Here is a 23,753-nt window from a genome sequence, read left to right as displayed (position 1 = left end):
TGACCAGCAAGAAATACTCTTTATTCACGTCATTTTAAATTCTGGTTTTTATTTTTATTATTATTTTTTTTTAATTTTATTTTATTTTTAAACTTTACATAACTGTATTAGATTTGCCAAATATCAAAATGAATCCGCCACAGGTATACATGTGTTCCCCATCCTGAACCCTCTTCCCTCCTCCCTCCCCATTCCATCCCTCTGGGTCGTCCCAGTGCACCAGCCCCAAGCATCCAGTATCGTGCATCGAACCTGGACTGGCAACTCATTTCATACATGATATTTTACATGTTTCAATGCCATTCTCCCAAATCTTCCCACCCTCTCCCTCTCCCACAGAGTCCATAAGACTGTTCTATACATCAGTGTCTCTTTTGCTGTCTCGTACACATGGTTATTGTTACCATCTTTCTAAATTCCATATATATGCGTTAGTATACTGTATTGGTGTTTTTCTTTCTGGCTTACTTCACTCTGTATAATAGGCTCCAGTTTCATCCACCTCATTAGAACTGATTCAAATGTATTCTTTTTAATGGCTGAATAATACTCCATTGTGTATATGTACCACAGCTTTCTTATCCATTCATCTGCTGATGGACATCTAGGTTGCTTCCATGTCCTGGCTGTTATAAACAGTGCTGCGATGAACATTGGGGTACTCGTGTCTCTTTCCCTTCTGGTTTTCTCAGTGTGTATGCCCAGCAGTGGGATTGCTGGATCATAAGGCAGGTCTATTTCCAGTTTTTTAAGGAATCTCCACACTGTTCTCCATAGTGGCTGTACTAGTTTGCATTCCCACCAACAGTGGAAGAGGGTTCCCTTTTCTCCACACCCTCTCCAGCATTTATTACTTGTAGACTTTTGGATTGCAGCCATTCTGACTGGTGTGAAATGGTACCTCATAGTGGTTTTGATTTGCATTTCTCTGATAATGAGTGATGTTGAGCATCTTTTCATGTGTTTGTTAGCCATCTGTATGTCTTCTTTGGAGAAATGTCTATTTAGTTCTTTGGCCCATTTTTTGATTGGGTCATTTATTTTTCTGGAGTTGAGCTGTAGGAGTTGCTTGTATATTCTAGAATTTCTTTTAATACTCACCTGAGGTCCCTGGACCAATTTGAGTGGCCATCTAACTGCTGACTAGGTCAGGTAGGATATGTAAAATTCAGTTTTGAGGAAAAGGGCAGGGGTTTCAGAAGACCCTTAGAATTAGCTCTTGTCCTTCTAGCTCCTTTCCCTCTTGCCCTCCTTGGCCCAGCGCTCTACCTCTTCTTGAGAGGAATATTTTTGTATGCTGTCTTGCTGTAGCTCACTGTGTGAACTGTTCACTGAACCCATGGTAGGAAAGGTACGAGCTAAGTTGGAAGAAAACTCAAAGAGCCATAGGACTGCAGACGCGTCACTCTTCCTGGCTGGCACAGCAGACACACTGTATTCTCTCCTCTCCTGGTTGACCGAGCAGACACAGCCACAACACAGCCAACACACTGTAACACAGCCATACATAGCCACAAGGACTTTTTTCAGGTGGAGCTGATACAGGCGACTGCACAAAGCAGCCCATGACCAAGCCAGTACCTTGAGGCAAGTATGCACAGTACTGATCTCAGCTGTTACATAACCACGTACCCACGAAGCATGTGGCAAGAGCGAGAGGCCGTGGGGCGAGAGAGCTTGACCATGTCATCTTGGCTAATTTGCTCTCTCCCCACACTCCACCCCTTCAGGGTCTCTCACCTCACAATCTATGCACAGTTCGTCTTCTGTGATATTCCTTTGGTGAGTAACACTGACCCTTGAACTTACATCTTGCAACAACAGCAGATGTTATAACAACAAACAGTTACATCCCCAATACATGGCAAAACCCCATGCCAGGTATCACCTGGAACTCATGTTGCGGTCCTTGCCCTCATGGGGCTAGAGGAGCCACTGCATGCGGAGTGCCTTTATCTTCCACGGCCAAGTCCAGTCCACCATCTGTCTTTGTGAAATTGTAAGACAGCCTCCACAGGGGCATCTCTGCCCCTACAGGGTTTTTATTAAAGACCCGCAAAACCCCTCATGGGCTCCAGGCCCACCCCTTCAAGGAGGGGATTTTTGTGGCATTCACAGTTCACCCACATGATTCACAGTCAACCTACATGATTCCAAATGCAGTCCACCCACATGATTCCAAACACTGTTCTAAACCTGCAAGAGAATCAGAGGGTAGTAGCACATTACAGGACACAGACTTTATACACTGTTCTACATCATCGGATGCAGCCTTTACAGTATGCTGCTGCTGCTGCTGCTAAGTTGCTTCAGTCGTGTCAGACTCTGTGTGACCCCATAGACGGCAGCCCATGAGGCTCCCCTGTCCCTGGGATTCTCCAGGCAAGAACACTGGAGTGGGTTGCCATTTCCTTCTCCAATGCATGAAAGTGAAAAGTCAAAGTGAAGTCACTGAGTCTTGTCTGACTTTCAGCGACCCCATGGACTGCGGCCCACCAGGCTCCTCCGTCCATGGGATTTTCCAGGCAAGAGTGCTGGAGTGGGGTGCCATTGCCTTCTCCAGTATACCTTTGCACAAATCAGCCCACGTTTGCATCTGAGGAACCTAGATGAGACCCCTGGCAGCTCGGGCCCCCTTTGGGTTCTTCACATTTTCAAAATGGTGTCTGCATGTCGTCCCTCTACTTCTCTCAGTAGAACCTGCAACCCCCCTACAGGTTCTGGGCCCACCCCTGTGTCTCAGAGTCACAAAAGCCAAGCTGCCAAGGTTTCCCCTTGCTTTTGCCAAAATTTCTTACCCAAGTCAACCAACTCTGCCTGCGTATATGGTCAATATGTCATGACTCAGTCACATTGGGGGCCCCTTGAGGATGGCCCCCCCTGGGCCATAGGCTGCTCATGCTTTGCTTCTGCCGCACAGCAGGTGTTGCTGACAAGAGGTGACCCACAGTCTCATAACATTCATCATCATTATCCTTAGTTTCATAGCGTTTGTCATCACCGTCACTTACCACCCTGCTATCAAATTCAAAGCCACACACACAAAAAAAATTCAAAGCCACAAGGTTCTTGCTCTAATGCCAGTATATGTTGCTCTGCTTCTTCCAAGTGTCTCTGCACATGGCACCCTGGCTTGCCACCACGTAGGGCACTATCTACATTCGCCTTAAGGGCAGTCAGGAAAGCCATCCCACGGTGCTAGCGGCAGTACATGCCACCTTGCTCAGCAAATGGGAACTCACCGCCTATAATGCCTTTTCAATGTTCTCTGGTCACCCATCCACCCAGCCACCACCTCCCAGTCTTCCAGCAGAGCCCACACTGATAGGATTGCAGCCACATGGCACTATATTCTATATGGTGGCCATTGGCTTCCTCCATCCAGTGGTGCCTCAGGCTCTTATCCTGCTGGGTACCCCTCCTCCTCTTCTGTGGAGCCTCAGGCTCCTCTACCTGCTGGGTATCCTGCTGACTACACCAATTATCTTGGTATAGCTCGCTGTGTGAACTGTTCACTGAACCCCTGGTAGCCAAGGTGAGAGCTAAGAAGCTGGAAGAAAACTCAAGGAGCCATCGGAAGTGCAGATGCATTTATTCTCTCCTGGATGGCCCAGTAGCCATAGCAGCAGACACACTGTATTCTCTCCTCTCGTGGTTGACCCACCAGACATAGCCATAACGCAGCCAACATGCCATAATGCAGCCATAATGTAGCCCCAAATGTTTTTTTCAGGTGGAGCTGATATAGGTGTACCACACAAAGTAGCCCAAGACCAAGCCAGTACCTCATGGTGCACATGCACAGGACTATAAGTGATCTCAGCTGCTACATAACATGTGTTTACTAAGTGTGGGGTGAGAGTGAGTAGCCATGGGGCGAGAGAGCCTGACCATGCTGTACATACCTGGTAAGTTGCTTCAGTTGTGTCCAACTCTGTGCGACCCTATGGACTGTAGCCTTCCAGGCTCCTCTGTTCATGGGATTCTCCAGGCAAGAGTACTGGAGTGGGTTGCCATGCCCTTCTCCAGGGGATCTTCCCAACCCAAGGATCGAACTCAGGTCTCCCACATTGTGGGCAGATTCTTTACCAAAATACTGAGATATACTTTATACTGAGATAAACTTTACTATTAACAACACATTTTATGTTAGATGATGAAAATTAGAGGGAAGAAAGAAATATTTGGTTTGTGTAGGGAAAAGGCAGACTAGTCAAGATGGCGTGGTCAAGGCTTCCCAGGTGGTGCTAGTGGTAAGGAATCTACCTGCCAATGCAGGGGATGCAAGAGACACAGCTTCAGGGACACTGGTTGCCTCCCCTTTCCATGAAACTTCACACATGTAGTCTAATACATTCATGATGTTATGCTGATTGAACACTGTGAGCAGGAAGTGGCAACTACTCCAGACATACGGCTTGGATGCATCAGAAGGTATGAAATAAATTCCACAAAAAATTCAGGGACCTACCACTTCAGTGAAATTTCTAGGGGTCATGATGTGGGGGCATGTAGAGATATTCATTCTAAGGTGAAGGAATGATGGGTTGTCACATCTGGCCCCTTCTCTGACCAAAACAAAGGCAAAACACCTCTTTGGATTTTGAAGACATATTCCTTCTCTGGGTGTGCTACTCTGGTCCATTTGCTGAATGACCCAAAAAACTGCTAATTTTGAGTGGACTCTGCACTTGCCATGCAAGCTGCTCTGCCACTTGGGCCAGTGGTGCTTGAAGTGCCAGTGTTGGTGAGGGATGCTGTGTGGAACTTTGGCAGGCACCGATAGATGAATCACAGCACAGGTCCTTAGGATTTTGGAGCAAAGTTCTGCTATCCTCAGAGAATAACTGATCTTGGTGAGGCAGCAGTGAGTGGTGGCGTGAAGTGAGATCTAATTCCCTGCTCAGGAATTGAACATGGGTTACCTGGATGAAAAGCAGGAATCCTAGCCACCAGACCAGCAAGGGCTAGAGGCTAGAAGCTAAGTTTCCCTGGATCTCTGCCCCCAGTGAAAAATACATTTATCATAGAGGCAGAAAATGTAAATGCAGGTACTAAGTTTATTATTAGATACATAGCATAACAATAAGTGGGAGAGAAACGGTTTATTAAGATAGAAGCAAGGCAGAGATGCACACTTGAAAAGAAAGGATGTGGCGTCCCCCAGTGAGGAGGAGCACAGTAAAGAGGCAGTTGTCATTTATATAGGTCATTTCTTCCTGGTTTTTTCCTTCCTTCAGGCCAATTATCTGGTTTCTTTTTCCACACCTGACCTACCCTGGGACCCTCCACTGGGGTGCACATGCACCCCTCAGCCAAGATGGATCTCAAAGTGAAGGCTTCTGGGAAGAGTAAGATTCATCATGGCCTGGCATTATCCCTTGACTTTTGACCCACAAGCAGCCTTTCCATGCATGTGTAGTGTTTCCCTTGTCCCAAAAGAGGAGGGGAGGGAGATTCCTTAATCCTTCACTCAAACAGGGTTTTGCCTCTCTTTGTCCTTGCGATGACTATTACCTTAAGGTGTTTACAAGAGACAAACACTGGCTATTTACCTGGTTTCTGTTTTTACTTCCATTTCAGAGAGAGAACAGGAGGCTGATTGTAGATGTCTTCACTGGAGCCCACCTATCTCTTGTCTCAGGAAATGCAAACAGGAGGCTAGTTGTAAGTGTCTAACCTGGAGCCCATCTATCTCCTGCATCATAACTACTGCCCTTTTGAGAACCAACTTTTGGTTTGCTGCTGGGACTAAGTAGGGACCGAACGCTTAACCGTGGGCCACCAAGTTATACCATGTGACCTGAGCTGCACATCATGAACTTCAGTCTGAAGCACAAAGACATCAAGCTGGAATACATGAGATAAGTGCAGGCAAGCCTGGAAGGCCCAGTTAAACTGCATGTGGAAGTGATCTGAGTGACTATGGCCCCACATTTGCCGAACTACTTCTCTCTCTGGGACCATTCCACTTTTGAGTGGGCTCCTCAGAGGAAGAGAACACAGGGCTTGGCTTACAAATGGTTTTACACAGTATGCAGGCCCACTCAAAAGTGGACAGTTGCAGGTGCAGCCCTTTCTGGGACATTCCAGAAGGATAGTGGTGAAGGCAAATCCTCCTAGCCCAAGTGGTTCCTTATTTTTCCTGGAAGGAGAAATAGTCACAGGTGCAATTATATATCAACTCATGACTGCAGCCAATGGTTTGCTAGATGGTCAGGGACAGGGAAGGAACATAACTGGAAACTTGGTGACAAGGAGGTTGGAGAAAAAAGGATGTGGTAGCCATTTCTTTATGGGCCAAGAATGAGAATGCTCACTAATGGTGTCCTCAGCAGAAAAGGATGGGTTAGTAATTGGATGGATAGTATGATCTGATCTGTGAATACCAATCAAGCTCTTTCCTCAATCACCTTGTCATTACCCAATGGGCTCTTAAATAAAGTGGCCATGGTGGAGGGACTGAGGTTGTGCACAGGCTCAGTAATATGCACTTACACTCAACAAGGCCAACCTGGCTAGTGCCCATTCGTTTGCAGAAAAAAAAAACGACACTGAACACCCAATATGGCACTACTGCCCACGTTTACATTAGATCCCTGCCATCATGGAAGAGGCAGTGTTTTGTTCTTATTGAAATAGACACTTACTTACCCTGGATATGGATTTGCCTCTCCTGCACACAATGCCAAAACTACCATCTGTGGACTTATCCACAATTATGGTATTCCATAGAGCATTGAACCTAGACAGCATATTAAAAAAACAGAGACATTACTTTGCCAACAAAGGTCCACCTAGTCAAGGCTATGGTTTTTCCTGTGGTCATGTATGGATGTGAGAGTTGGACTATAAAGAAAGCTGAGTGCTGAAGAATTGATGCTTTTGAACTGTGGTGTTGGAGAAGACTCTAGAGAGTCCATTGGACTTCAAGGAGATCCAACCAGTCCATCCTAAAGGAAATCAGTCCTGGGTGTTCATTGGAAGGACTGATATTGAAGCTGAAACTCCAATACTTTGACCACCCGATGTGAAAAACTGACTCATTGGAAAAGACTCTGATGCTGGGAAAGATTGAAGGCAGGAGGAGAAGGGGACGACAGACGATGAGATGGTTGGATGGCATCATTGACTCAATGGACATGAGTTTGGGTGAACTCCGGGGAACCCTCAATATTCTGTCTCTATGGATTTGACTGCTCTAGATGCTACAAAGAAGTGTATGGTGATGGACAGGAGGCCTGGTGTGCTGCAGTCCATGGAGTCGCCAAGAGTTGGACATGACTGGGCAACTGAACTGAACTGAACTAAACTGATACAGCATTGCTTTTGATCAAGGAATTCACTTCTGAACAAATACAGTGTAGAAACAGGTCCATGTTCATGGGCTGAACTTGTTTTATCATGTTGCCCATCATCCTGGAGCAGGTTCCTTGATAGAATTTATTGAAGAACATTTTTAATTTCTTTCATCAAAGTTTTATAGTTTTCAATGAACAGACATTTAACATTCTTGGTTACATGTATTCCTAAGTATTTTGTTGTTTTTGATGCTATTGTGAGTGGAATTGTTTCTTTCATTTCCTTTCCAGAATGTTTATTTTAAGTGTACACAAATGCAATTAATTTTTTATGTCAGTCTTGTGTCTTGTAACCTTGCTAAATCTATTTACTAGTTTTAATAGTTTTTCAATGGACACCTTACACTTTTCTATAGACAAGGTTACTGCTAAGTCGCTTCAGTCGTGTCCGACTCTGTGCGACCCCATAGACGGCAGCCCACCAGGCTCCACCGTCCCTGGGATTCTCCAGGCAAGAACACTGGAGTGGGTTGCCATTTCCTTCTCCAATGCATGAAAGTAAAAAGTGAAAGTGAAGCCGCTCAGTCGTGTCCAACTCTTAGCGACCCCATGGACTGCAGCCCACCAGGCTCCTCTGTCCATGGGAATGTCCAGGCAAGAGTACTGGAGTGGGGTGCCATTGCCTTCTCCGTAGACAAGGTTATGTCATTTGCAAATAAAGATAGTTTTTACTTCTTCTTTTCCAACATGGATACCTTTCCCCCTAATTGCCCTGGATAGAGCTTCAGTCCAACACTGAATAGAAGTGACATTAGAGGGAAAGCATCCAGTCTTTCTGCATTAAGTGTGTGGATTTCTTATAAATGCCTTTTATTAAGTCAAAGAAGTTCACTACTATTCATAGTTTGTTAAATGTTTTTATCACGAAAGAGAGTTGTATTTGATCAAATGCTTTTCTGTGTTATTGAAGTGATTGTTATTTTTGTTATTTATTCCATTGATATGATGACTTACGCTGTAATTGATTTTTGGATGTCTAAATAACTTTGCACTCCTGGAATAAACCCCACTTGGTCATGGTTTATAATTCTTTCTATATTTTGTTGGATTACACTGGTTAGTATTTTGTTGAGAATTTTGTATGATTTTTTAAAATTTTAGTGAAAGCATAAATTTTTAAATTTATTTTTAAGTCTACAATTCAGTAGATTTATAACAACATTATACTATTGCTATTGCTGTGCAATCATCACCATAGTCCATCTACAGAACTCTTTCCATTTGTAAAACTAAAGCTCTGTATCCATTAAAGAATAACTCCCCAATTCCCCCTCCTCACAGCCCCTGGCAACAACCCTCAATATTCTGTCTCTATGGATTTGACTGCTCTAGATGCTACAAAGAAGTGGAATTATATACTATTTGTCTTTTTGTGACTGGCTTATTTCACTTAGCATAGTGTTCTCAAGGTTCAGCCATGTTGTAGCACATGTCAGAATTTCATTCTTTTTTAAGGTTGAATAGTATTCCATTGTGTGGATATATCATACTTTGTTTATCCATCCACCTGTCAATGGACACTTGGGTTACTTTCATCATATGGCTATAGTGAACAATGCTATTATCAATACAGGTGTACAAATATTTCTCTGAGACCCTGTTTTCAATTCTTTTTGGTATGTACCCAGAAGTGGAATTGCTAGACCATATGTTGATTCTATTTATTCTACACTATTCTACAGTGTAGAATAGTCACTGTACTGTTTTCCACAGTATGTGCATCATTTACATTTCCACTTATAGTACACAAGGGTTTTAATTTCTGTACATTCTCAGCAAAACCTGCTATTTTCTGTTTTTAAAAATTAATTTTAATTAATAGCCATCCTAGTGGATGTGAGGTAGTATCTCATTGTAGTTTGATTTGCATTTCCCTAATGATTAGTGATGTTGAGAAAATATTTTCATATGCTTATTATGCATTTGTTATTTTTTTTTGGAGAAATATCTAATCAAATCCTTTGACCATTCTTTAATTGGGTTGTTTGTTGAACTGTGCAAGTTCTCTATATATTTTGGATATTAAAACCTTATTCAGTTCAGTTCAGTTCAGTTCAGTCGCTCAGTCGTGTCTGACTCTTTGCGACCCCATGAATCGCAGCACGCCAGGCCTCCCTGTCCATCACCAACTCCCGGAGTTCACTCAGACTCACGTCCATCGAGTCAGTGATGCCACCCAGCCATCTCATCCTCTGTCGTCCCCTTCTCCTCCTGCCCCCAATCCCTCCCAGCATCAGAGTCTTTTCCAATGAGTCAACTCTTCGCATGAGGTGGCCAAAGTACTGGAGTTTCAGCTTCAGCATCATTCCTTCCAAAGAAATCCTAGGGCTGATCTCCTTCAGAATGGACTGGTTGGATCTCCTTGCAGTCCAAGGGACTCTCAAGAGTCTTCTCCAACACCACAGTTCAAAAGCACCAATTCTTCGGCGCTCAGCCTTCTTCACAGTCCAACTCTCACATCCATACATGACCACTGGAAAAACCATAGCCTTGACTAGATGGACCTTTGTTGGCAAAGTAATCTCTCTGCTTTTCAATATGCTATCCAGGTTGGTCATAACTTTTCTTCCAAGGAGTAAGCGTCTTTTAATTTCATGGCTGCAGTCACCATCTACAGTGATTTTGGAGCCCAGAAAAATCAAGTCTGACACTGTTTCCACTGTTTCCCCATCTATTTCCCATGAAGTGATGGGACCAGATGCCATGATCTTCGTTTTCTGAATGTTGAGCTTTAAGCCAACTTTTTCACTCTCCACTTTCACTTTTATCAAGAGGCTTTTTAGTTCTTCTTCACTTTCTTCCATAAGGGTGGTGTCATCTGCATATCTGAGGTTATTGATATTTCTCCCAGCAATCTTGATTCCAGCTTGTGCTTCTTCCAGCTCAGCGTGTCTCATGATGTACTCTGCATATAAGTTAAATAAGCAGGGTGACAATATACAGCCTTGACGAACTCCTTTTCCTATTTGGAACCAGTCTGTTGTTCCATGTCCAGTTCTAACTGTTGCTTCCTGACCTGCGTATAGGTTTCTCAAGAGGCAGGTCAGGTGCTCTTGTATTCCCATCTCTTTCAGAATTTTCCACAGTTTATTGTGATCCACACAGTCAAAGGCTTTGGCATACTCAATAAAGCAGAAGTAGATGTTTTTCTGGAACTCTCTTGCTTTTTCCATGATCCAGCGGATGTTGACAATTTGATCTCTGCTTCCTCTGTCTTTTCTAAAACCAGCTTGAACATCTGGAAGTTCGCAGTTCACATATTGCTGAAGCCTGGCTTGGAGAATTTTGAGCATTACTTTACTAGCGTGTGAGATGAGTGCAATTGTGCAGTACTTTGAACATTCTTTGGCATTGCCTTTCTTTGGGATTGGAATGAAAACTGACCTTTTCCAGTCCTGTGGCCACTGCTGAGTTTTCCAAATTTGCTGGCATAAAACCTTATTAGATATATGATTTAGAAATATTTTCTCCCAGTCTGAGCGTTGCCTTTTTACTATGCTGATTATGTCTTATGAGGCAAAAAGTTTAAAAATTTGATTTTAGGTCAATTTGTCTATTTTTTATTGTCCTCGTTTTTGGTGTCATAGTTAAGAAATCACTGTCAAATCCAGTGTCATGAAGTCCTCTCATGTTTTCTTCCAGAGGTTTTATAGTATTACCTCCCTCTTACATTTAGGTCTCTGATCTATTTTGAGTAAATTTTTGTGTATAGATTATGATGATAGTACTACTTCGCCCTTTTGAATGTGGATATCCAGTTTTTCCAACATGGTTTGTTGAAAAGGCTGTTCTTTTCCCATTGAGTGGTCTTGAAATCTTGTTAAGAATCACTTGACCGTATATGTGAGGGTTTATTTATAGGCTCTATACTCTATTCCTTTGGTTTGTATGTCTGTCTATATGCAAGTATCACATTGATGTGATTACTATAAGCTTTGTAATAAGTTTTGAAACAGGAGGTTTGGATCATCCAGCTTTGTTCTGCTTTTTCAGGGTTGTTTTGGCTATTTGGGGTCTCTTTAAATTTTGTATTAACTTTAGGATGGAGTTTTGTATTTCTGCAAAAAACACTGTTGAGATTTTGATAGGAATTACATTGAATATGCAGATCACTTGGGGGTAGTATTGACATCTTAAAAATACTGTTTGGGACTTCCCTGACAGTCCCATGGTTAAGACCTTGTGCTTCCACTGGAGGGGGCACAGGCTTAATCTCTGGTTGGGGAACTAAGATTCTGCATGCCACTTGGCTTGGCCAAAAAAAGAATATTAAAGCTTCTGGGCCTTTTTCCAAAGGTGATATTTAAATGGCCAATGGGTACTTGAAAAGGTACTCAGCATCACTAATCATTAGGGTAATGCAAATCAAAACTACAATTAGATCTCACCTCATGCCTGTTAAAATGACTAGCATCAAAAAGAAAAGAGATAACAATTGTTGGGAAGGACTCAGAGAAAAGGAAACCCTGGTGCACTGTTGATGGAAATGTAAATTGGTATAGCCAGTATAGAAAACAGTATGGAGGTTCGTCAAAAAATTAAAAACACAACTACTACATGATTCAGCAATTCTACTTGTGGGTATATATTCAAAGAAATCAAATTACTATGTCAAAGAGGCATCTATAATAGCCAAGACATGGAAACGACCTAAGTGTACGTCAAAAGATCAATGGATAAAGGAAATTATATATATATGTACATTATATATATAATATATATATAATAGAATACTGTTCAGCAACAAAAAAAGAAAGAAGTCCTGCTCTTTGCAGCAACATGGGTAAAACCTGAGGTCATTATACTAAGTGAAATAAATCAGAATGAAAAAGACAAATATTTTATGATCTCTATTATATGTGAAATCAAAAAGAAACAAAAAATACAAGCATCAAACAGAAAAAGATCAGATTTGTGGTTACTAGAGGCAGGAACCTGGAGGTAGAGCAGTTGGATGGAAGTGATCAAAAGGTACTTAAGATACATAAGTACTGGGGATGTAATGTACAACAGTTAACACTGCTGTTTGGTATGTTTGAAAGTTGCTGGAGAGTAAATCCTAAAAATTCTATCAGAAGGACCTTTTTTTTCTTTTTTCTTTTTTGCAGCTGTGTGAGGAGATGGATACTAACTAAATCTATTGTGGTATCATTTTGCAGTACATTTGTGTTAAGCCGTTATGAATTACACTTTAAACACACACAAAGCTGAACGTCGGTTATGGGCTTCCCAGGTGGAGCAGTGGTAAAGAATCTGGATGCCAATGCAGGAGACACAGGAGACGCGGGCTTGATCCCTGGGTCAGGAAGAAGCCCTGGAGGAGGAAATGGCAACCATTCCAGGGCTCTTGCCTGAAATATCCCATGGACAGAGGAGCCATGGGGTTGCAAAGAGTCAGACACGACTGAACACACACACATGTCACTTGTATCTCAGCAAAACTGAAAAAAATTGCCTGTCAGTCCATGAAAGTGAGAGATCTTTTCATATATTTCTGTCTTTAATTTCTTTTGGCAAAGTTTGGTAGTTCTAAATATACAAACTTTTTGTCTTTTTTTTGGTTAGGTTATTCCTAAGTATTTTATTCTTTTTTATGCTATTGTACTGGAATTGTTTTCTTAATTTCCTTACTGGATTGTTAGTGTATGTAAATACAAACTGACTTTTTAATGTGTTGATTTTATATCCTACAACTTTCCTGACTTGGTTTGTTACTTCTAACAGTTTTTGTTTTTTTTTTAATGCGATCTTAGATTTTCTACAAGTAAGATCATGTCATCTACAAACAGATGATTTTACCTCTTTTCCATTTTGGATACTTTTTTCCTGCCTAACTGCTCTGAATAGGCCTTCCTATGTTAAACACAAGTGATGAAAGTGGTTTGTCCTCAAGAAAGTTTCCTGTACACTTGAGAAAAATGTGTGTTCTGCTGTTGTTGACTGGAGTGTTCTGTATATTTCTTTCAGATACAGTTGACTTCAAAAACTTGTTGCAGAACTTCCCTGGTGGTACAGTGGATAAGAATCTGCCTACCAATGCATGGGACACGGGTTAAATACCTGGTCTGGGAAAATTCCACAATGCCTCAGAGCAACGAAGCCCATGTGCCACAACTCCGGAAGGTCTTGATTCTAGAGCTTGTGCTCCGCAACGAGAGAAGCACTGCAATGAAGAGTAGCTCCTACTCACTGTAACTAGAGAAAGCGCATGCAAAGCAATGGAGACTCAGTGCAAAAATAATTAAATAAATAAAAGTTTAAAAAATTTTTGAATAAAAATGTTTTAAAAACTTGTTACAAAGCTGCAGTAATTATGACATACAGTAAATCACAAAACTGTGGTCCTGGCATAAAGAAAGACAAACAGAGCACTGGAATAGAATAAAAATCCCATTAATAAGCCCTCACATACATGGTCAAATGATATTTGACCAAATAAAGAAATAAATATTAATCATAGCTTTTAAAAAGCTCCGGATCGGATAATTCCAACATTCTTTCCATATCTGAGTCTTGTTCTGATGCTTGCTTGATCTTTTCAAACTATTTTGTCTTTTTGTTTGTTTTTTACGTTTTACTTGTGCGTGTGTGTGTGTGTGTGTGTGTGTGTGTATGCACCTAAAAGATGAGAATTATGCCTTATTCAGCAGTCATACTGAGGACTTCAACTCTGACAGGCAGCATTTCAAGTAACCCCGAGAAAACTGCTCCAAGGAGAACAGAGGTGAGTTAGGATATACAGGAGTTTTGCAGCGAAGGGTAGGTAGTAAGATCAAAAGACTACTGTTAATAAAACAAAACTAGGTATCTCAAGTTAAGGAAATTAGTGCTTTTCTACACATGAGCAGATGCAAGAGTCTGAGCTCACTGGTCATTCCTTTGATACGCGCCTCAGCTGTCTAGGGCCAGGACCCTGTTTTCACATCTGTGGTTCCTCAGGGCTCAGCATCTGGAGTGACTGAGTGCGGTGGCTGTTAGCTGGCAGGCATGCTTTACTCCCTGAGTTTCCCCGGGCCCAGCAGCTCACTGTGGGAGGACTGCAATTGTTGATGACTGTGGCATCCTTTGTTTACTGATATGGCAAGCAATATTTTACTTCTCATAGTATACCTTGTGATTTTTGTTGAAAGACAAAAACAATGTACTAGATAAAACAATCTGTGGTAAACAGGCATTTACTGATGTGGTGGTAAGGAGGGGTAGGATTCCACAGACCATGAAATACTAGTCCTCAGTCTTTTAGGGAGACTGTTCCCCTGAGCTGTGAACTTCACAAGTGTTTCTCAGCTTTTCTCCTCCTTTAGATGGGAGAGAGTGTCTGGAAGGGCGGGCATTATTTCCCTTCATCCAGGTGGCTTATGCTCTGAAAAAACTCCAGTAAGTTAGGGTTGTTGAGACAGTTGTTGAGGTGTTGTTGAGATAGCTCTCTTTAGGGCAGGCTTTGTCAGGAACAGAATGCTCTGGTTTATTTCAAAATGGTTCCTTTCCCCCTCCCTCTGCTGAAATCACAAGAGGACTTTTTTTCTCTAATTCTTACTGTAAGTAACTGTGAAGGCTCCTGGAGATAAAACTCAAAAAATTACAAGCACACCATCTAAGAATGGTCCCTTCTGGAGTTTTTAACTCTCAAACTTTTCCACACTGAGCCTCCAGCAATTCATCAGTTTCAGTTTAGATTTCCTACTCTGATACTAGCTCCCACAGAAGTTTCTGTTCCTGGGTTTCTGCTTTGGTGTGTTTTGATTCCCTGAGTCTACTGGTTTGTCTCTCTGATTTATGGGTCAGCAATACGCCCTGTGACTTTACTTCTTTAATGGATCTAAGAAGATTTGCTGATTTTTGGGCCATTTAGCTTGTTAGAACACTGACAATTTTCATGCTCCAGATATGCTGGACCAGAAACTGGATCTCCATAATTTCTCTCTCACAGATATTTTCATTTTGTTCATATATTGACCTCCTGATTTCCTTAGTTTTCTGTATGTGTTACACCTTAAGTCATCAAGCTGAATCATTAAGAAAATTGTTTCAAAGTGTTTGTCAAGTAAACTGAAGGCTTTCTTTGGGTTCATTTTCTGAAGATTTATATTGCTTCTTTGAATGGGTCATATGTCTGTGGAAAATCAAGCATTGGACAATCAGAAACCTCTCCCAGCCTTTGCAGCCTGACTGTGCAGGAGCCAGTCCCCTAATCAATGCAGTATGAGAGCTAGGGTCTTCTCGGAGCTGCTGGATGCTGCACCTTCCTTGGGCCTGCGTGTGTGCTTTCCCCTACCCTTAATTCCTCTACATATACAGCTGCTTTTCAAAGTATCGCATGTGCCTAAGAGTCTCGGCCTTCTTCTTAGGGCCTTGGATGTTCAGTCGTACTTCTCTACCCTCAGGTACATACAGGTCAGAAATGCCCCTGCAGCATTCCACCATGCCCTGGCACCACACTGCGGTCATGAGCCTCCAGTCCCATACCCAAGTTAATCCACTACTCCTGTCAGCACTCTGAGTCAGCACTCTGACACAAAAACCAGTCCCTCCAATAACCCCCAGAGAAGTTGAAACATTGTAGACAACTTCCTTTCACGCTGAGGGAGGGATCAGGAATTAAGTGACTTCCTCTATCTGTAGCATGCCTTTGTTGGGGGTGGGCAAGGGTGATTGCAAATGCCATGAAATTTTTGTCTGGAATGTTTTGAGTGCTGCTGTTTCTTGCTTGGGCATTCATTTGGCTGCTGCAGATCCTTTAACTGGTTTCTAGAGTTCTCATAAAGCTACTGAGGTCAGTATGATGTTTACTTGATGTTTCTGTGAGGAAATGAGGACCTGGAGCTTCCTACTCTTCTTTCTTGATCACATCAACCAATATTATCTTTTGTACCTGGTAAAATTTCTTTGTGATGATACTTGGACAGTAATTCTTCCCCTTTTAATATTAATATTCCATTGTACAAATATACAACAATTTGTTTATCCACTTTTCTAATTATATTCTTTGAGTTGTTTCTAGTTTTTTGCTTTTGTGATTGATTACTCATGTACAAGCCATTGTGTAGACATAAATTTTCTTTTCTTGGGTAAATATATATAAGTAGGATTATGCTACATACCATATGTATATGCTATGTAGTATATATATATATACATATATATATATATATAAAACTTGATAAGAGACTTCCAAAGTAGTTTCTTCTTTGAAGTGTCCTATTTTTGTTGGGTTGGCATTTTATTGTTGATTTGTAGGGGTTCTTTGCAGATTCTGGGATCAGTTGTCTGTGTGCCAAGACTGTCTTCAAGTCTGGCATTTCACTGTCTTAACATTGTCTTTTGGTAAGAAGTTTTAATTTCTGACCAAATCAGTTATCACTTTTTTTTAAAGGTACTGACCAAAGAGGTTAGTACATTTTCTCTTCTAAGACATCTTTTCCCACCTACATTCTAAGGTTGTAAAATTACTCTTTAGTTTCCTTCTAGAAACTTTGTATCTTTAGCTTTCATGTTTAGGTCTATGATCTGTATCAAATTAATTTTTGTGTATGATGTGGGCAAGGAGATCAACTTTTTCCACATAGTTATACAATTACTTAGCACCATTAAAAATACTTCCCTTTGTCCATTGAATTCCTTTGGTATGTTTATTAAAAATCAACTGACTATAGAGGTGTGGGCTTGTCAATCTGTTTGGGCAGAATATCATAGACTAGGTAGCTTACAAACTACAGAAATTTATTTCTCACAGAGTCTGGAGGCTGGGAAGTCCAAAAGCAAGGTGCTGGAAGATTTGGTGACTGGTGAGAGCCTATTTTCTGCTTCACAGACCTGTAACCTCACATAGTGGATGAGATGAAGAATCTTTCTGGGGTTTCTTTTCTACAGGAACTAATGCTATTTGTGAGGGCCCTATTCTCTTTACATATTCACTTTCCAAATACCAACACATTGGGGTATTAAGTTTCAACATATGAATTTTGAGGAGGCACAAATGATAGGGACAAAGTAAGTAATGAAATAGTTAATCCCACTAGAGGACTGTAAGTAAAGAAAAAAGCATGGGAGACCCCTGCAAGTTAAGTGAAAAGTGAAAGTTGCTCGGTTGTGTCTGACTCCTTGCAACCCCATGGACTGTAGCCTGTCAGGCTCCTCTGTCCTTGGAATTCTCCAGACAGAATACTGGAGTGGGTAGCCATTCCCTTCTCTAGGGGATCCTCCCAACCCAGGGACCTAAGCCACGTCTCCCACACTGCGGGCAGATTCTTTACCATCTGAGCCACCAGGGAAGCCCCTCTATAAGTTAATGATCACCTACAGGTTTCCTTAACCGCAAAACCAAGCAGGCTTCTTAAGCAGCAAAACCACGCAATAGAAGCATGAGACAAAAACAATAAAACAATGATGGCATGAGACCCACATTTTGTCCTGTGAGCTCAGTAAGTTAATGATCCTTAAAACACGCTCTTTGCACAAATTAAAAAAAAAAAGTTATGGAAAAGTGAGATTTCAAAGTGAAACACCATTATTGTACTCAGACCTGAAATGATATTCCCTAGTGCCATGACCGGAGAAGGCAATGGCACCCCACTCCAGTACTCTTGCCTGGAAAATCCCATGGATGGAGGAGCCTGGAAGGCTGCAGTCCATGGGGTTGCTAAGGGTCGGGCACGACTGAGCGACTTCACTTTCACTTTTCACTTTTCATGCATTGGAGAAGGAAACGGCAACCCACTCCAGTGTTCTTGCCTGGAGAATCCCAGGGACGGCGGAGCCTGGTGGGCTGCCGTCTATGGGGTCGCACAGAGTCGGATACGACTAAAGTGACTTAGCAGCAGTGCCATGACAGTCCTGGCTTGACCATGCAGGGACAAGAAAACTTTTTTGCCCAGCATGGAGAAGGAGCTAACAATGGAAGTTTGACATCTACTCAAGAATAAGGATGAATGTGGTCTCCCTCCCCTTTCCTCTGATTATAAAACTGTAGCCCACTAAGTTCTTTGGGTGCAGCACCCTCTCGCTCATCTGCTTATAAGCCTCACAAGTCTCCAATTCTAAAATATCACTTCTTATCTACTACTTTGCCTCTCACTGAATTCTTTCTGTGCTGATACATAAAGAACTGGAACCCCTGGGAGTCCCCTGAAATGACACCTAGAAGTTTCACAAACATTCAGTCTATAGCAGGGATTTTTTCTTACTATTCTGTTCCATTGCTTTATTTGTGCATCAAATCAATATTATACTATTCCTGTGGCTTTGTAAAACTGGTGTTGCTTCTTTCTTAAATGTTTTATAGAATTCACCAGTGGAGCTATACACCCTTGGAGATTTTCTTTATGGGATGGTTTTAAATTACAGATTCAATTGTTTTCTTCTACCAGTGCAGAAGGGATTGAATCCTCCCACATTACAGATGGATTCTTTACCAGCTGAGCCACAAGGGAAGCCCAAGAATACTGGAGTGGGTAGCCTATCCCTTCTCCAGGAGATCTTCCCAACCCAGGAATGGAACCAGGGTCTCCTGCATTGCTGGCCAATTCTTTACCAACTGAGCTATTAGGGACCAAGTGAAGTCGCTCAGTCGTGTCCGACTCTTTGTGACCGCATGGACTGTAGCCTACCATGCTCCTCCATTCATGGGATTTTCCAGGCAAAATTACTGGAGTGGATTGCCATTTCCTTCTCCAGGGGATCTTCCCGACCCAGGGATCGAACCGGGGTCTCCTGCATTGTAGGCAGATGCTTTACCTTCTGAGCCACAGAAAGGAAGCCATTAGGGAAGCCCCTGTTAATCCCAAACTCCTAATTTATCCCTGTGGGGGCGGAGGTGGATGTTCTTATTTGTTCATCTGTTTTCTAGTTTATTGACTTCTGTTCTTATCTTTATTATTTTTTTACTTATACTTTCTTTGAATTTAATTTGCTTCTGTTTTTCTAACTTTTTTGAGGTAGAAGTTAAGGTAATTGATTTTAAACTTTTCTTGTTTTTTACTATGTGTATTTGATATATTAACTTTCCTTCTGAGCATTCATTTAGCTGCATCTCACAAATTTTTATTTTTTTCATCATTATTTAGTTCAATATATTTTCCAATTTCCATTGTGATTTCTTTTTTGATCGAAAGAATATTCAGAAGTGTATTATTTAGTTATCTAATATTTGGGCATTAAAAAGTTATCTTGGACTTCTCTGGTGGTACAGTGGATAAGAATCCACCTGGCAATGCAGGGGACATGGGTTTGATCCCTGGTCCATGAAGATTCCACATGCCCCAGAGTAATAAAGCCCATGCACCACAACTACTGAGCCTACTCTAGAGCCAAGCTGCAAATACTGAGCTTGTGTGCCGCAACCACTGAAGCCCAAGTGCCTAGAGCCCGTGATCCGCAACAAGAGAAGCCACTGCAATGAGAAGCCCATGAATTGCAAGGAAGGCCCAGCACAGCTAAAAAATAAAATAAATAAATAAATAAAATATATTTTAAAAGTTTTATTTTTATTGCGTTTTTGTTCAATTTCGTGATGGTCAGAGAAAGTTCTGTATGATATCAACACTTTGACATCTACTGAGATTTGTTTTACTTCCTAACATATACTTTGTGCATAATATTTGAAAATTTTAATTCTTCTCAGTAATACCTTAAGGGTTCAGCATAAATATTTTGAACATCTGTCATCAAATACAACATATTTTGTGTTTTGTTTTGTGAGGCTTAAGGGTAAATCAGTCAACTGCTTTAAAATTTTTCTGTATCTGTACTTATTTTGGTGTCTGCCTGTCACATCACTTCCTAAGAGAGGGGTGTTAAATCTCTAATTGTGAGTATCTGTATGCCTATTTCTTCTTCTGACTATCAATTTTTCACAGCTTATTTGGTGCATACGCTCTAAAAATTGTCATTTTTTTTTTCTGAATTAATTGACCCATTTATCTTTACCCAATGTCCCTTTTAATTTTTGGTCATGTTCCTTGTCTTTAGGTCTACTTTGATATTAATATAGTCACTGACTTTTTTATGATTAGCATAGGCATGGTAGATGGTTTTTCATCTTTTAAAATTTCAACCTCTTTGTGTCCTCATATTTAAGGTATGTTTCTTTTAAACAGCCATGTATTTAGGTTCTGTTTTTCTCTAATGTGACAATTTCTTTGGAGTGTTTAGTTCATTTACGTTTAATGTAATTACTAATACAGTTGGATTTAAGTCTAACAGCTTGCTCTTTGTTACTTATGTGCTTTTTGCTCTTTCTTTGCTTTCTTCGGATTTATATTTTAGCATTCCATTTAATTTCCTCTCTTGGATTTTTTAATTGCTTATTTTTCATTAATCGCTCTAGGGGGTTACAGTATTTTTAAATTATCACACTATACCTTGACCATGTATTTCACCACTTCACTTACAGCATAAAACAAACAAAAACGAAACAGCCCTTGGGAATTTAACTTTGAGACTCAGCCCTGGGCTGAAAATGTGTGGACTAGCTGGGAACCAGAAAGTCACTCAAAACCCATGTTGGAGTGAGGGACCTCCAGGTGCTTCTGGAAAAAGTGGTCTCTGAATATTTAGACAACTGGTAGATTTTGGTTTAGTCAGGATTCATTTGCTGTAACTTTGCATCATCTAGAAGACAGCCAGGAGATAATGAAACTTCTTGTGGTTTTCAAAAGCTAATGGCCTGATACCTGCTGCTCATCTTTATTGCTCTCCCTTAGGACAGGTTGGGGAGGTGGTGGTGGTGATGGGGAGCGGGGGTAGTTTAGGGAAAAATTTCTCCCAAACATGCTTGTGACAAGCTTACTCCACTTGGCCTCTCTCAAGATTGTGTTTGGGGGCTAGTTCGTCAGATTTCTGCTCTCAGCCATTCCCACAAATCTGCGCACGCCTTTGCTCCTGGCTCAGAGGGGACACGCGATCACTTCAGAGGCCAAACAGGATCATTTTCTCCCGGTTGGCCGGGTTCTGGCAGCGAGTCCCAGTCGCACCCCGCACCTGGCCGCTTGCAGGCTCCCGCCCGCGGAGCTCAGGTGTGAGTGAGTACCTCCTCCTTGGTTGCGGGGCGCCAGGCCATCGCGCCTGGGTGTCCCCCTAAGTTCGTTCTGCGGCTCATCTCACTTGCCGCCCTTACCTCACGGAGGCCCAGGACAGGGTGCGCCCTCCGCGTTCTGTTTACTGCCCAAGCTGGGCGATTCCCTCTGGGAAGCCCCCACCTCCCTCCCTCCCGCGGTGCCAAGGACTAGCTGAGGTCCCCTAGGCCGGCAGGTGGCCCTCGAGGTTCCCTTCCCTGAGGAGCATTTTCGACAGCCAGAGGGGCCTGTGGCCCCCGGGGTCGAGGGAGGGAGCACAGCGCCCAAGAGCTAGCCGACTGGCCGAGGGCCGGGGGTGGAGGGAGGAGCGCCAGGAGGAAGGGGCCGAGCCGGGAGAGCCCCCGCCCCGGGAGGAAGGGGAGGAGGCCGGGTGTTTCCTGGCGCATTCCCGGCCCGCCCGAGTGACTCACTCGGTCAGGAAACTCCCAGGGCCCGCCCGGGACCCCCGAGCAGCCGCCGCGGACCCAGGTGAGGAGCGCTGCGGCCCCCTTCCAGCCCCGCGCCCCCGTTGGGATCGCGGCCCGCCCTCGGAGCCTGGCCGGCCGGGAGCTGGGAGGTGGCGGTGTCGGACCGGGGCCCCTCAGGCAGCCGGGACTTGGACCTCCCCGGCGCGGCCTCCCGGGCGGCGCGGCCTCCTGGATCACTCCGGCCTCGGAGTCGCGAAGCCATTCCCCAGCGCCCCTGGCCGCGACGGAGTTCCAATGCGGAGGGTCCATTGAGATTTTGCAGTTATTGTTTGAAAGTACGGAGCAGGCGGTTTGTACTGAGGTCGCGCTTTGTGCCCCTCTCTGAGGGGAGGAGAGACTGACCAAGCGAGACCATTTTGCAGATTCTTGGAGAGAGGAGTTTGGGGCTTTGTTAAGGAGCCCGGATTGTTACGTGGGCAGTGCGATTCAACACAGCCAGATTGAGTTGTATATTTTAAGCCTCAAATGCGTGCTCCTAATTCGCAGCCCTTAGTGGGTGGGAGAATAATTTGGAAATGGGGTTTAAGAAGCGCTTTCTAAGCCGAGAGAGGCGTCCGGAGCACGTCCACCCTAGCGTTGTGTCTGAACGGCCGGATAGCGATTGCTTATGAAGCCGGGTGTTGGACGGTCTACGCTGCTGTGGGAGTCTAAGACTTGGGAGTTTCCTTTTCCAGGAGTAGAGAGAGGGTGCTGTGCGCCGCGCCGCTCAGTTGTTTTGTCAGAGCTTGGTGAGTTGGGTGGTATTTCTTGGCCATTGTCAACGTGATTCCGTCAATGACCCGTGATTGAAGCAGCAGCGTTCTCGGTGTTGTAGCTCAGGTTACTTGCTGGACAATTCACCAGCAGCTCTAGCGGCTCCGGGCTCGTGCAGGAAAATCCTGCTCGGCCGCTCGGCCTGTGAAGCCGCGCGCCGGTGCCTGCCGTCCCTTCTTCCTGAAGGCCTTCAGTGGTTTTTCGAGTAAAGCGCAGATCTACCCGTGCTGAGCCTGAAGAAAATAATCAAGTTTTAAATGAATGTGGGCCACGTTAAGTTTGCGTTTATGGAAATTCACTTAGGAAGATGGTGCCAAACACTGTCTTCACGCAGCGGCATCTCTATGCCAGAGGTGAACAGGGAAATGTGGAAAACATTTCCGGTATTAAAACATACATTTGTATGCTCATCCGTCCCTCAAAGAAAAGTTACTCGCCAAGTGTTTTTGTGTGTTTATTTAAATTTATTTTAAGTTGACATATAGTAATATTGACTTTATGATAAACAGTCTGAATTTTAACAAATGCTTAGTGTCTGGTGACTTACAACCACAGTCAAGATACGGAGCAGTTTTATCACCCCCTAAACTCCTTTCTGTCCTTTTGTAGGCAACTCCATTTTCCACTCCTGACCCTTGATCTGCTCTCCATTCCTACAGTTTTGCTTTTTACAGAGTGTCATATGTGGTTTTTGAGTTTGGTTATTTCACTCAGCATAATTAATGCATTTGCGATTCATCCGTACTCTAGTTTGTCCCTGAGAGGTAAAGACATGGGGAACACATGTATACCTGTGGCGGATTCATTTTGATGTTTGGCAAAACTAATACAATTATGTAAACTTTAAAAATAAAATAAAATAAAATAAAAAAAAATAAAACGTGTGCCTCTAGGATACAACCTGAGCTATTCAAATAACACTTTTAATTCATGAGAAGAATTACAACACTTAAGCGTATTAAAAAGTCAAACAGTGCTCCACTACATATACTAAAAGTGCAGTTCCCTAAGTCTCTCTTAGTATGTAGCCTTTTCTGTGCATAGGTTTTATTTTTGTGTATGTTCTTTTTCTGACAGCAAGATTATATTGCATGTATTGT

At 42.8% G+C, this 23,753-nt stretch overlaps 1 protein-coding gene across 1 annotated transcript in view; it reads left to right on the top strand.

Annotated features, from left to right (window-relative positions):
• The first annotated feature begins 21,751 nt into the window (after nt 1-21,751).
• The window catches only part of CYFIP1 (cytoplasmic FMR1 interacting protein 1), a 107,754-nt gene continuing 105,752 nt past the window's right edge, over nt 21,752-23,753 (top strand). The window contains 1 exon segment of the mRNA XM_025272633.2: nt 21,752-21,901. The gene's annotated coding sequence lies outside the window, so the exon portion shown is untranslated.

Source organism: Bubalus bubalis, chromosome 2 (assembly GCF_019923935.1).
Source record: "Bubalus bubalis isolate 160015118507 breed Murrah chromosome 2, NDDB_SH_1, whole genome shotgun sequence".
In the NCBI taxonomy this organism is placed as follows: domain Eukaryota; kingdom Metazoa; phylum Chordata; class Mammalia; order Artiodactyla; family Bovidae; genus Bubalus; species Bubalus bubalis.
This window is presented reverse-complemented; position numbering and strand designations above follow the sequence as displayed.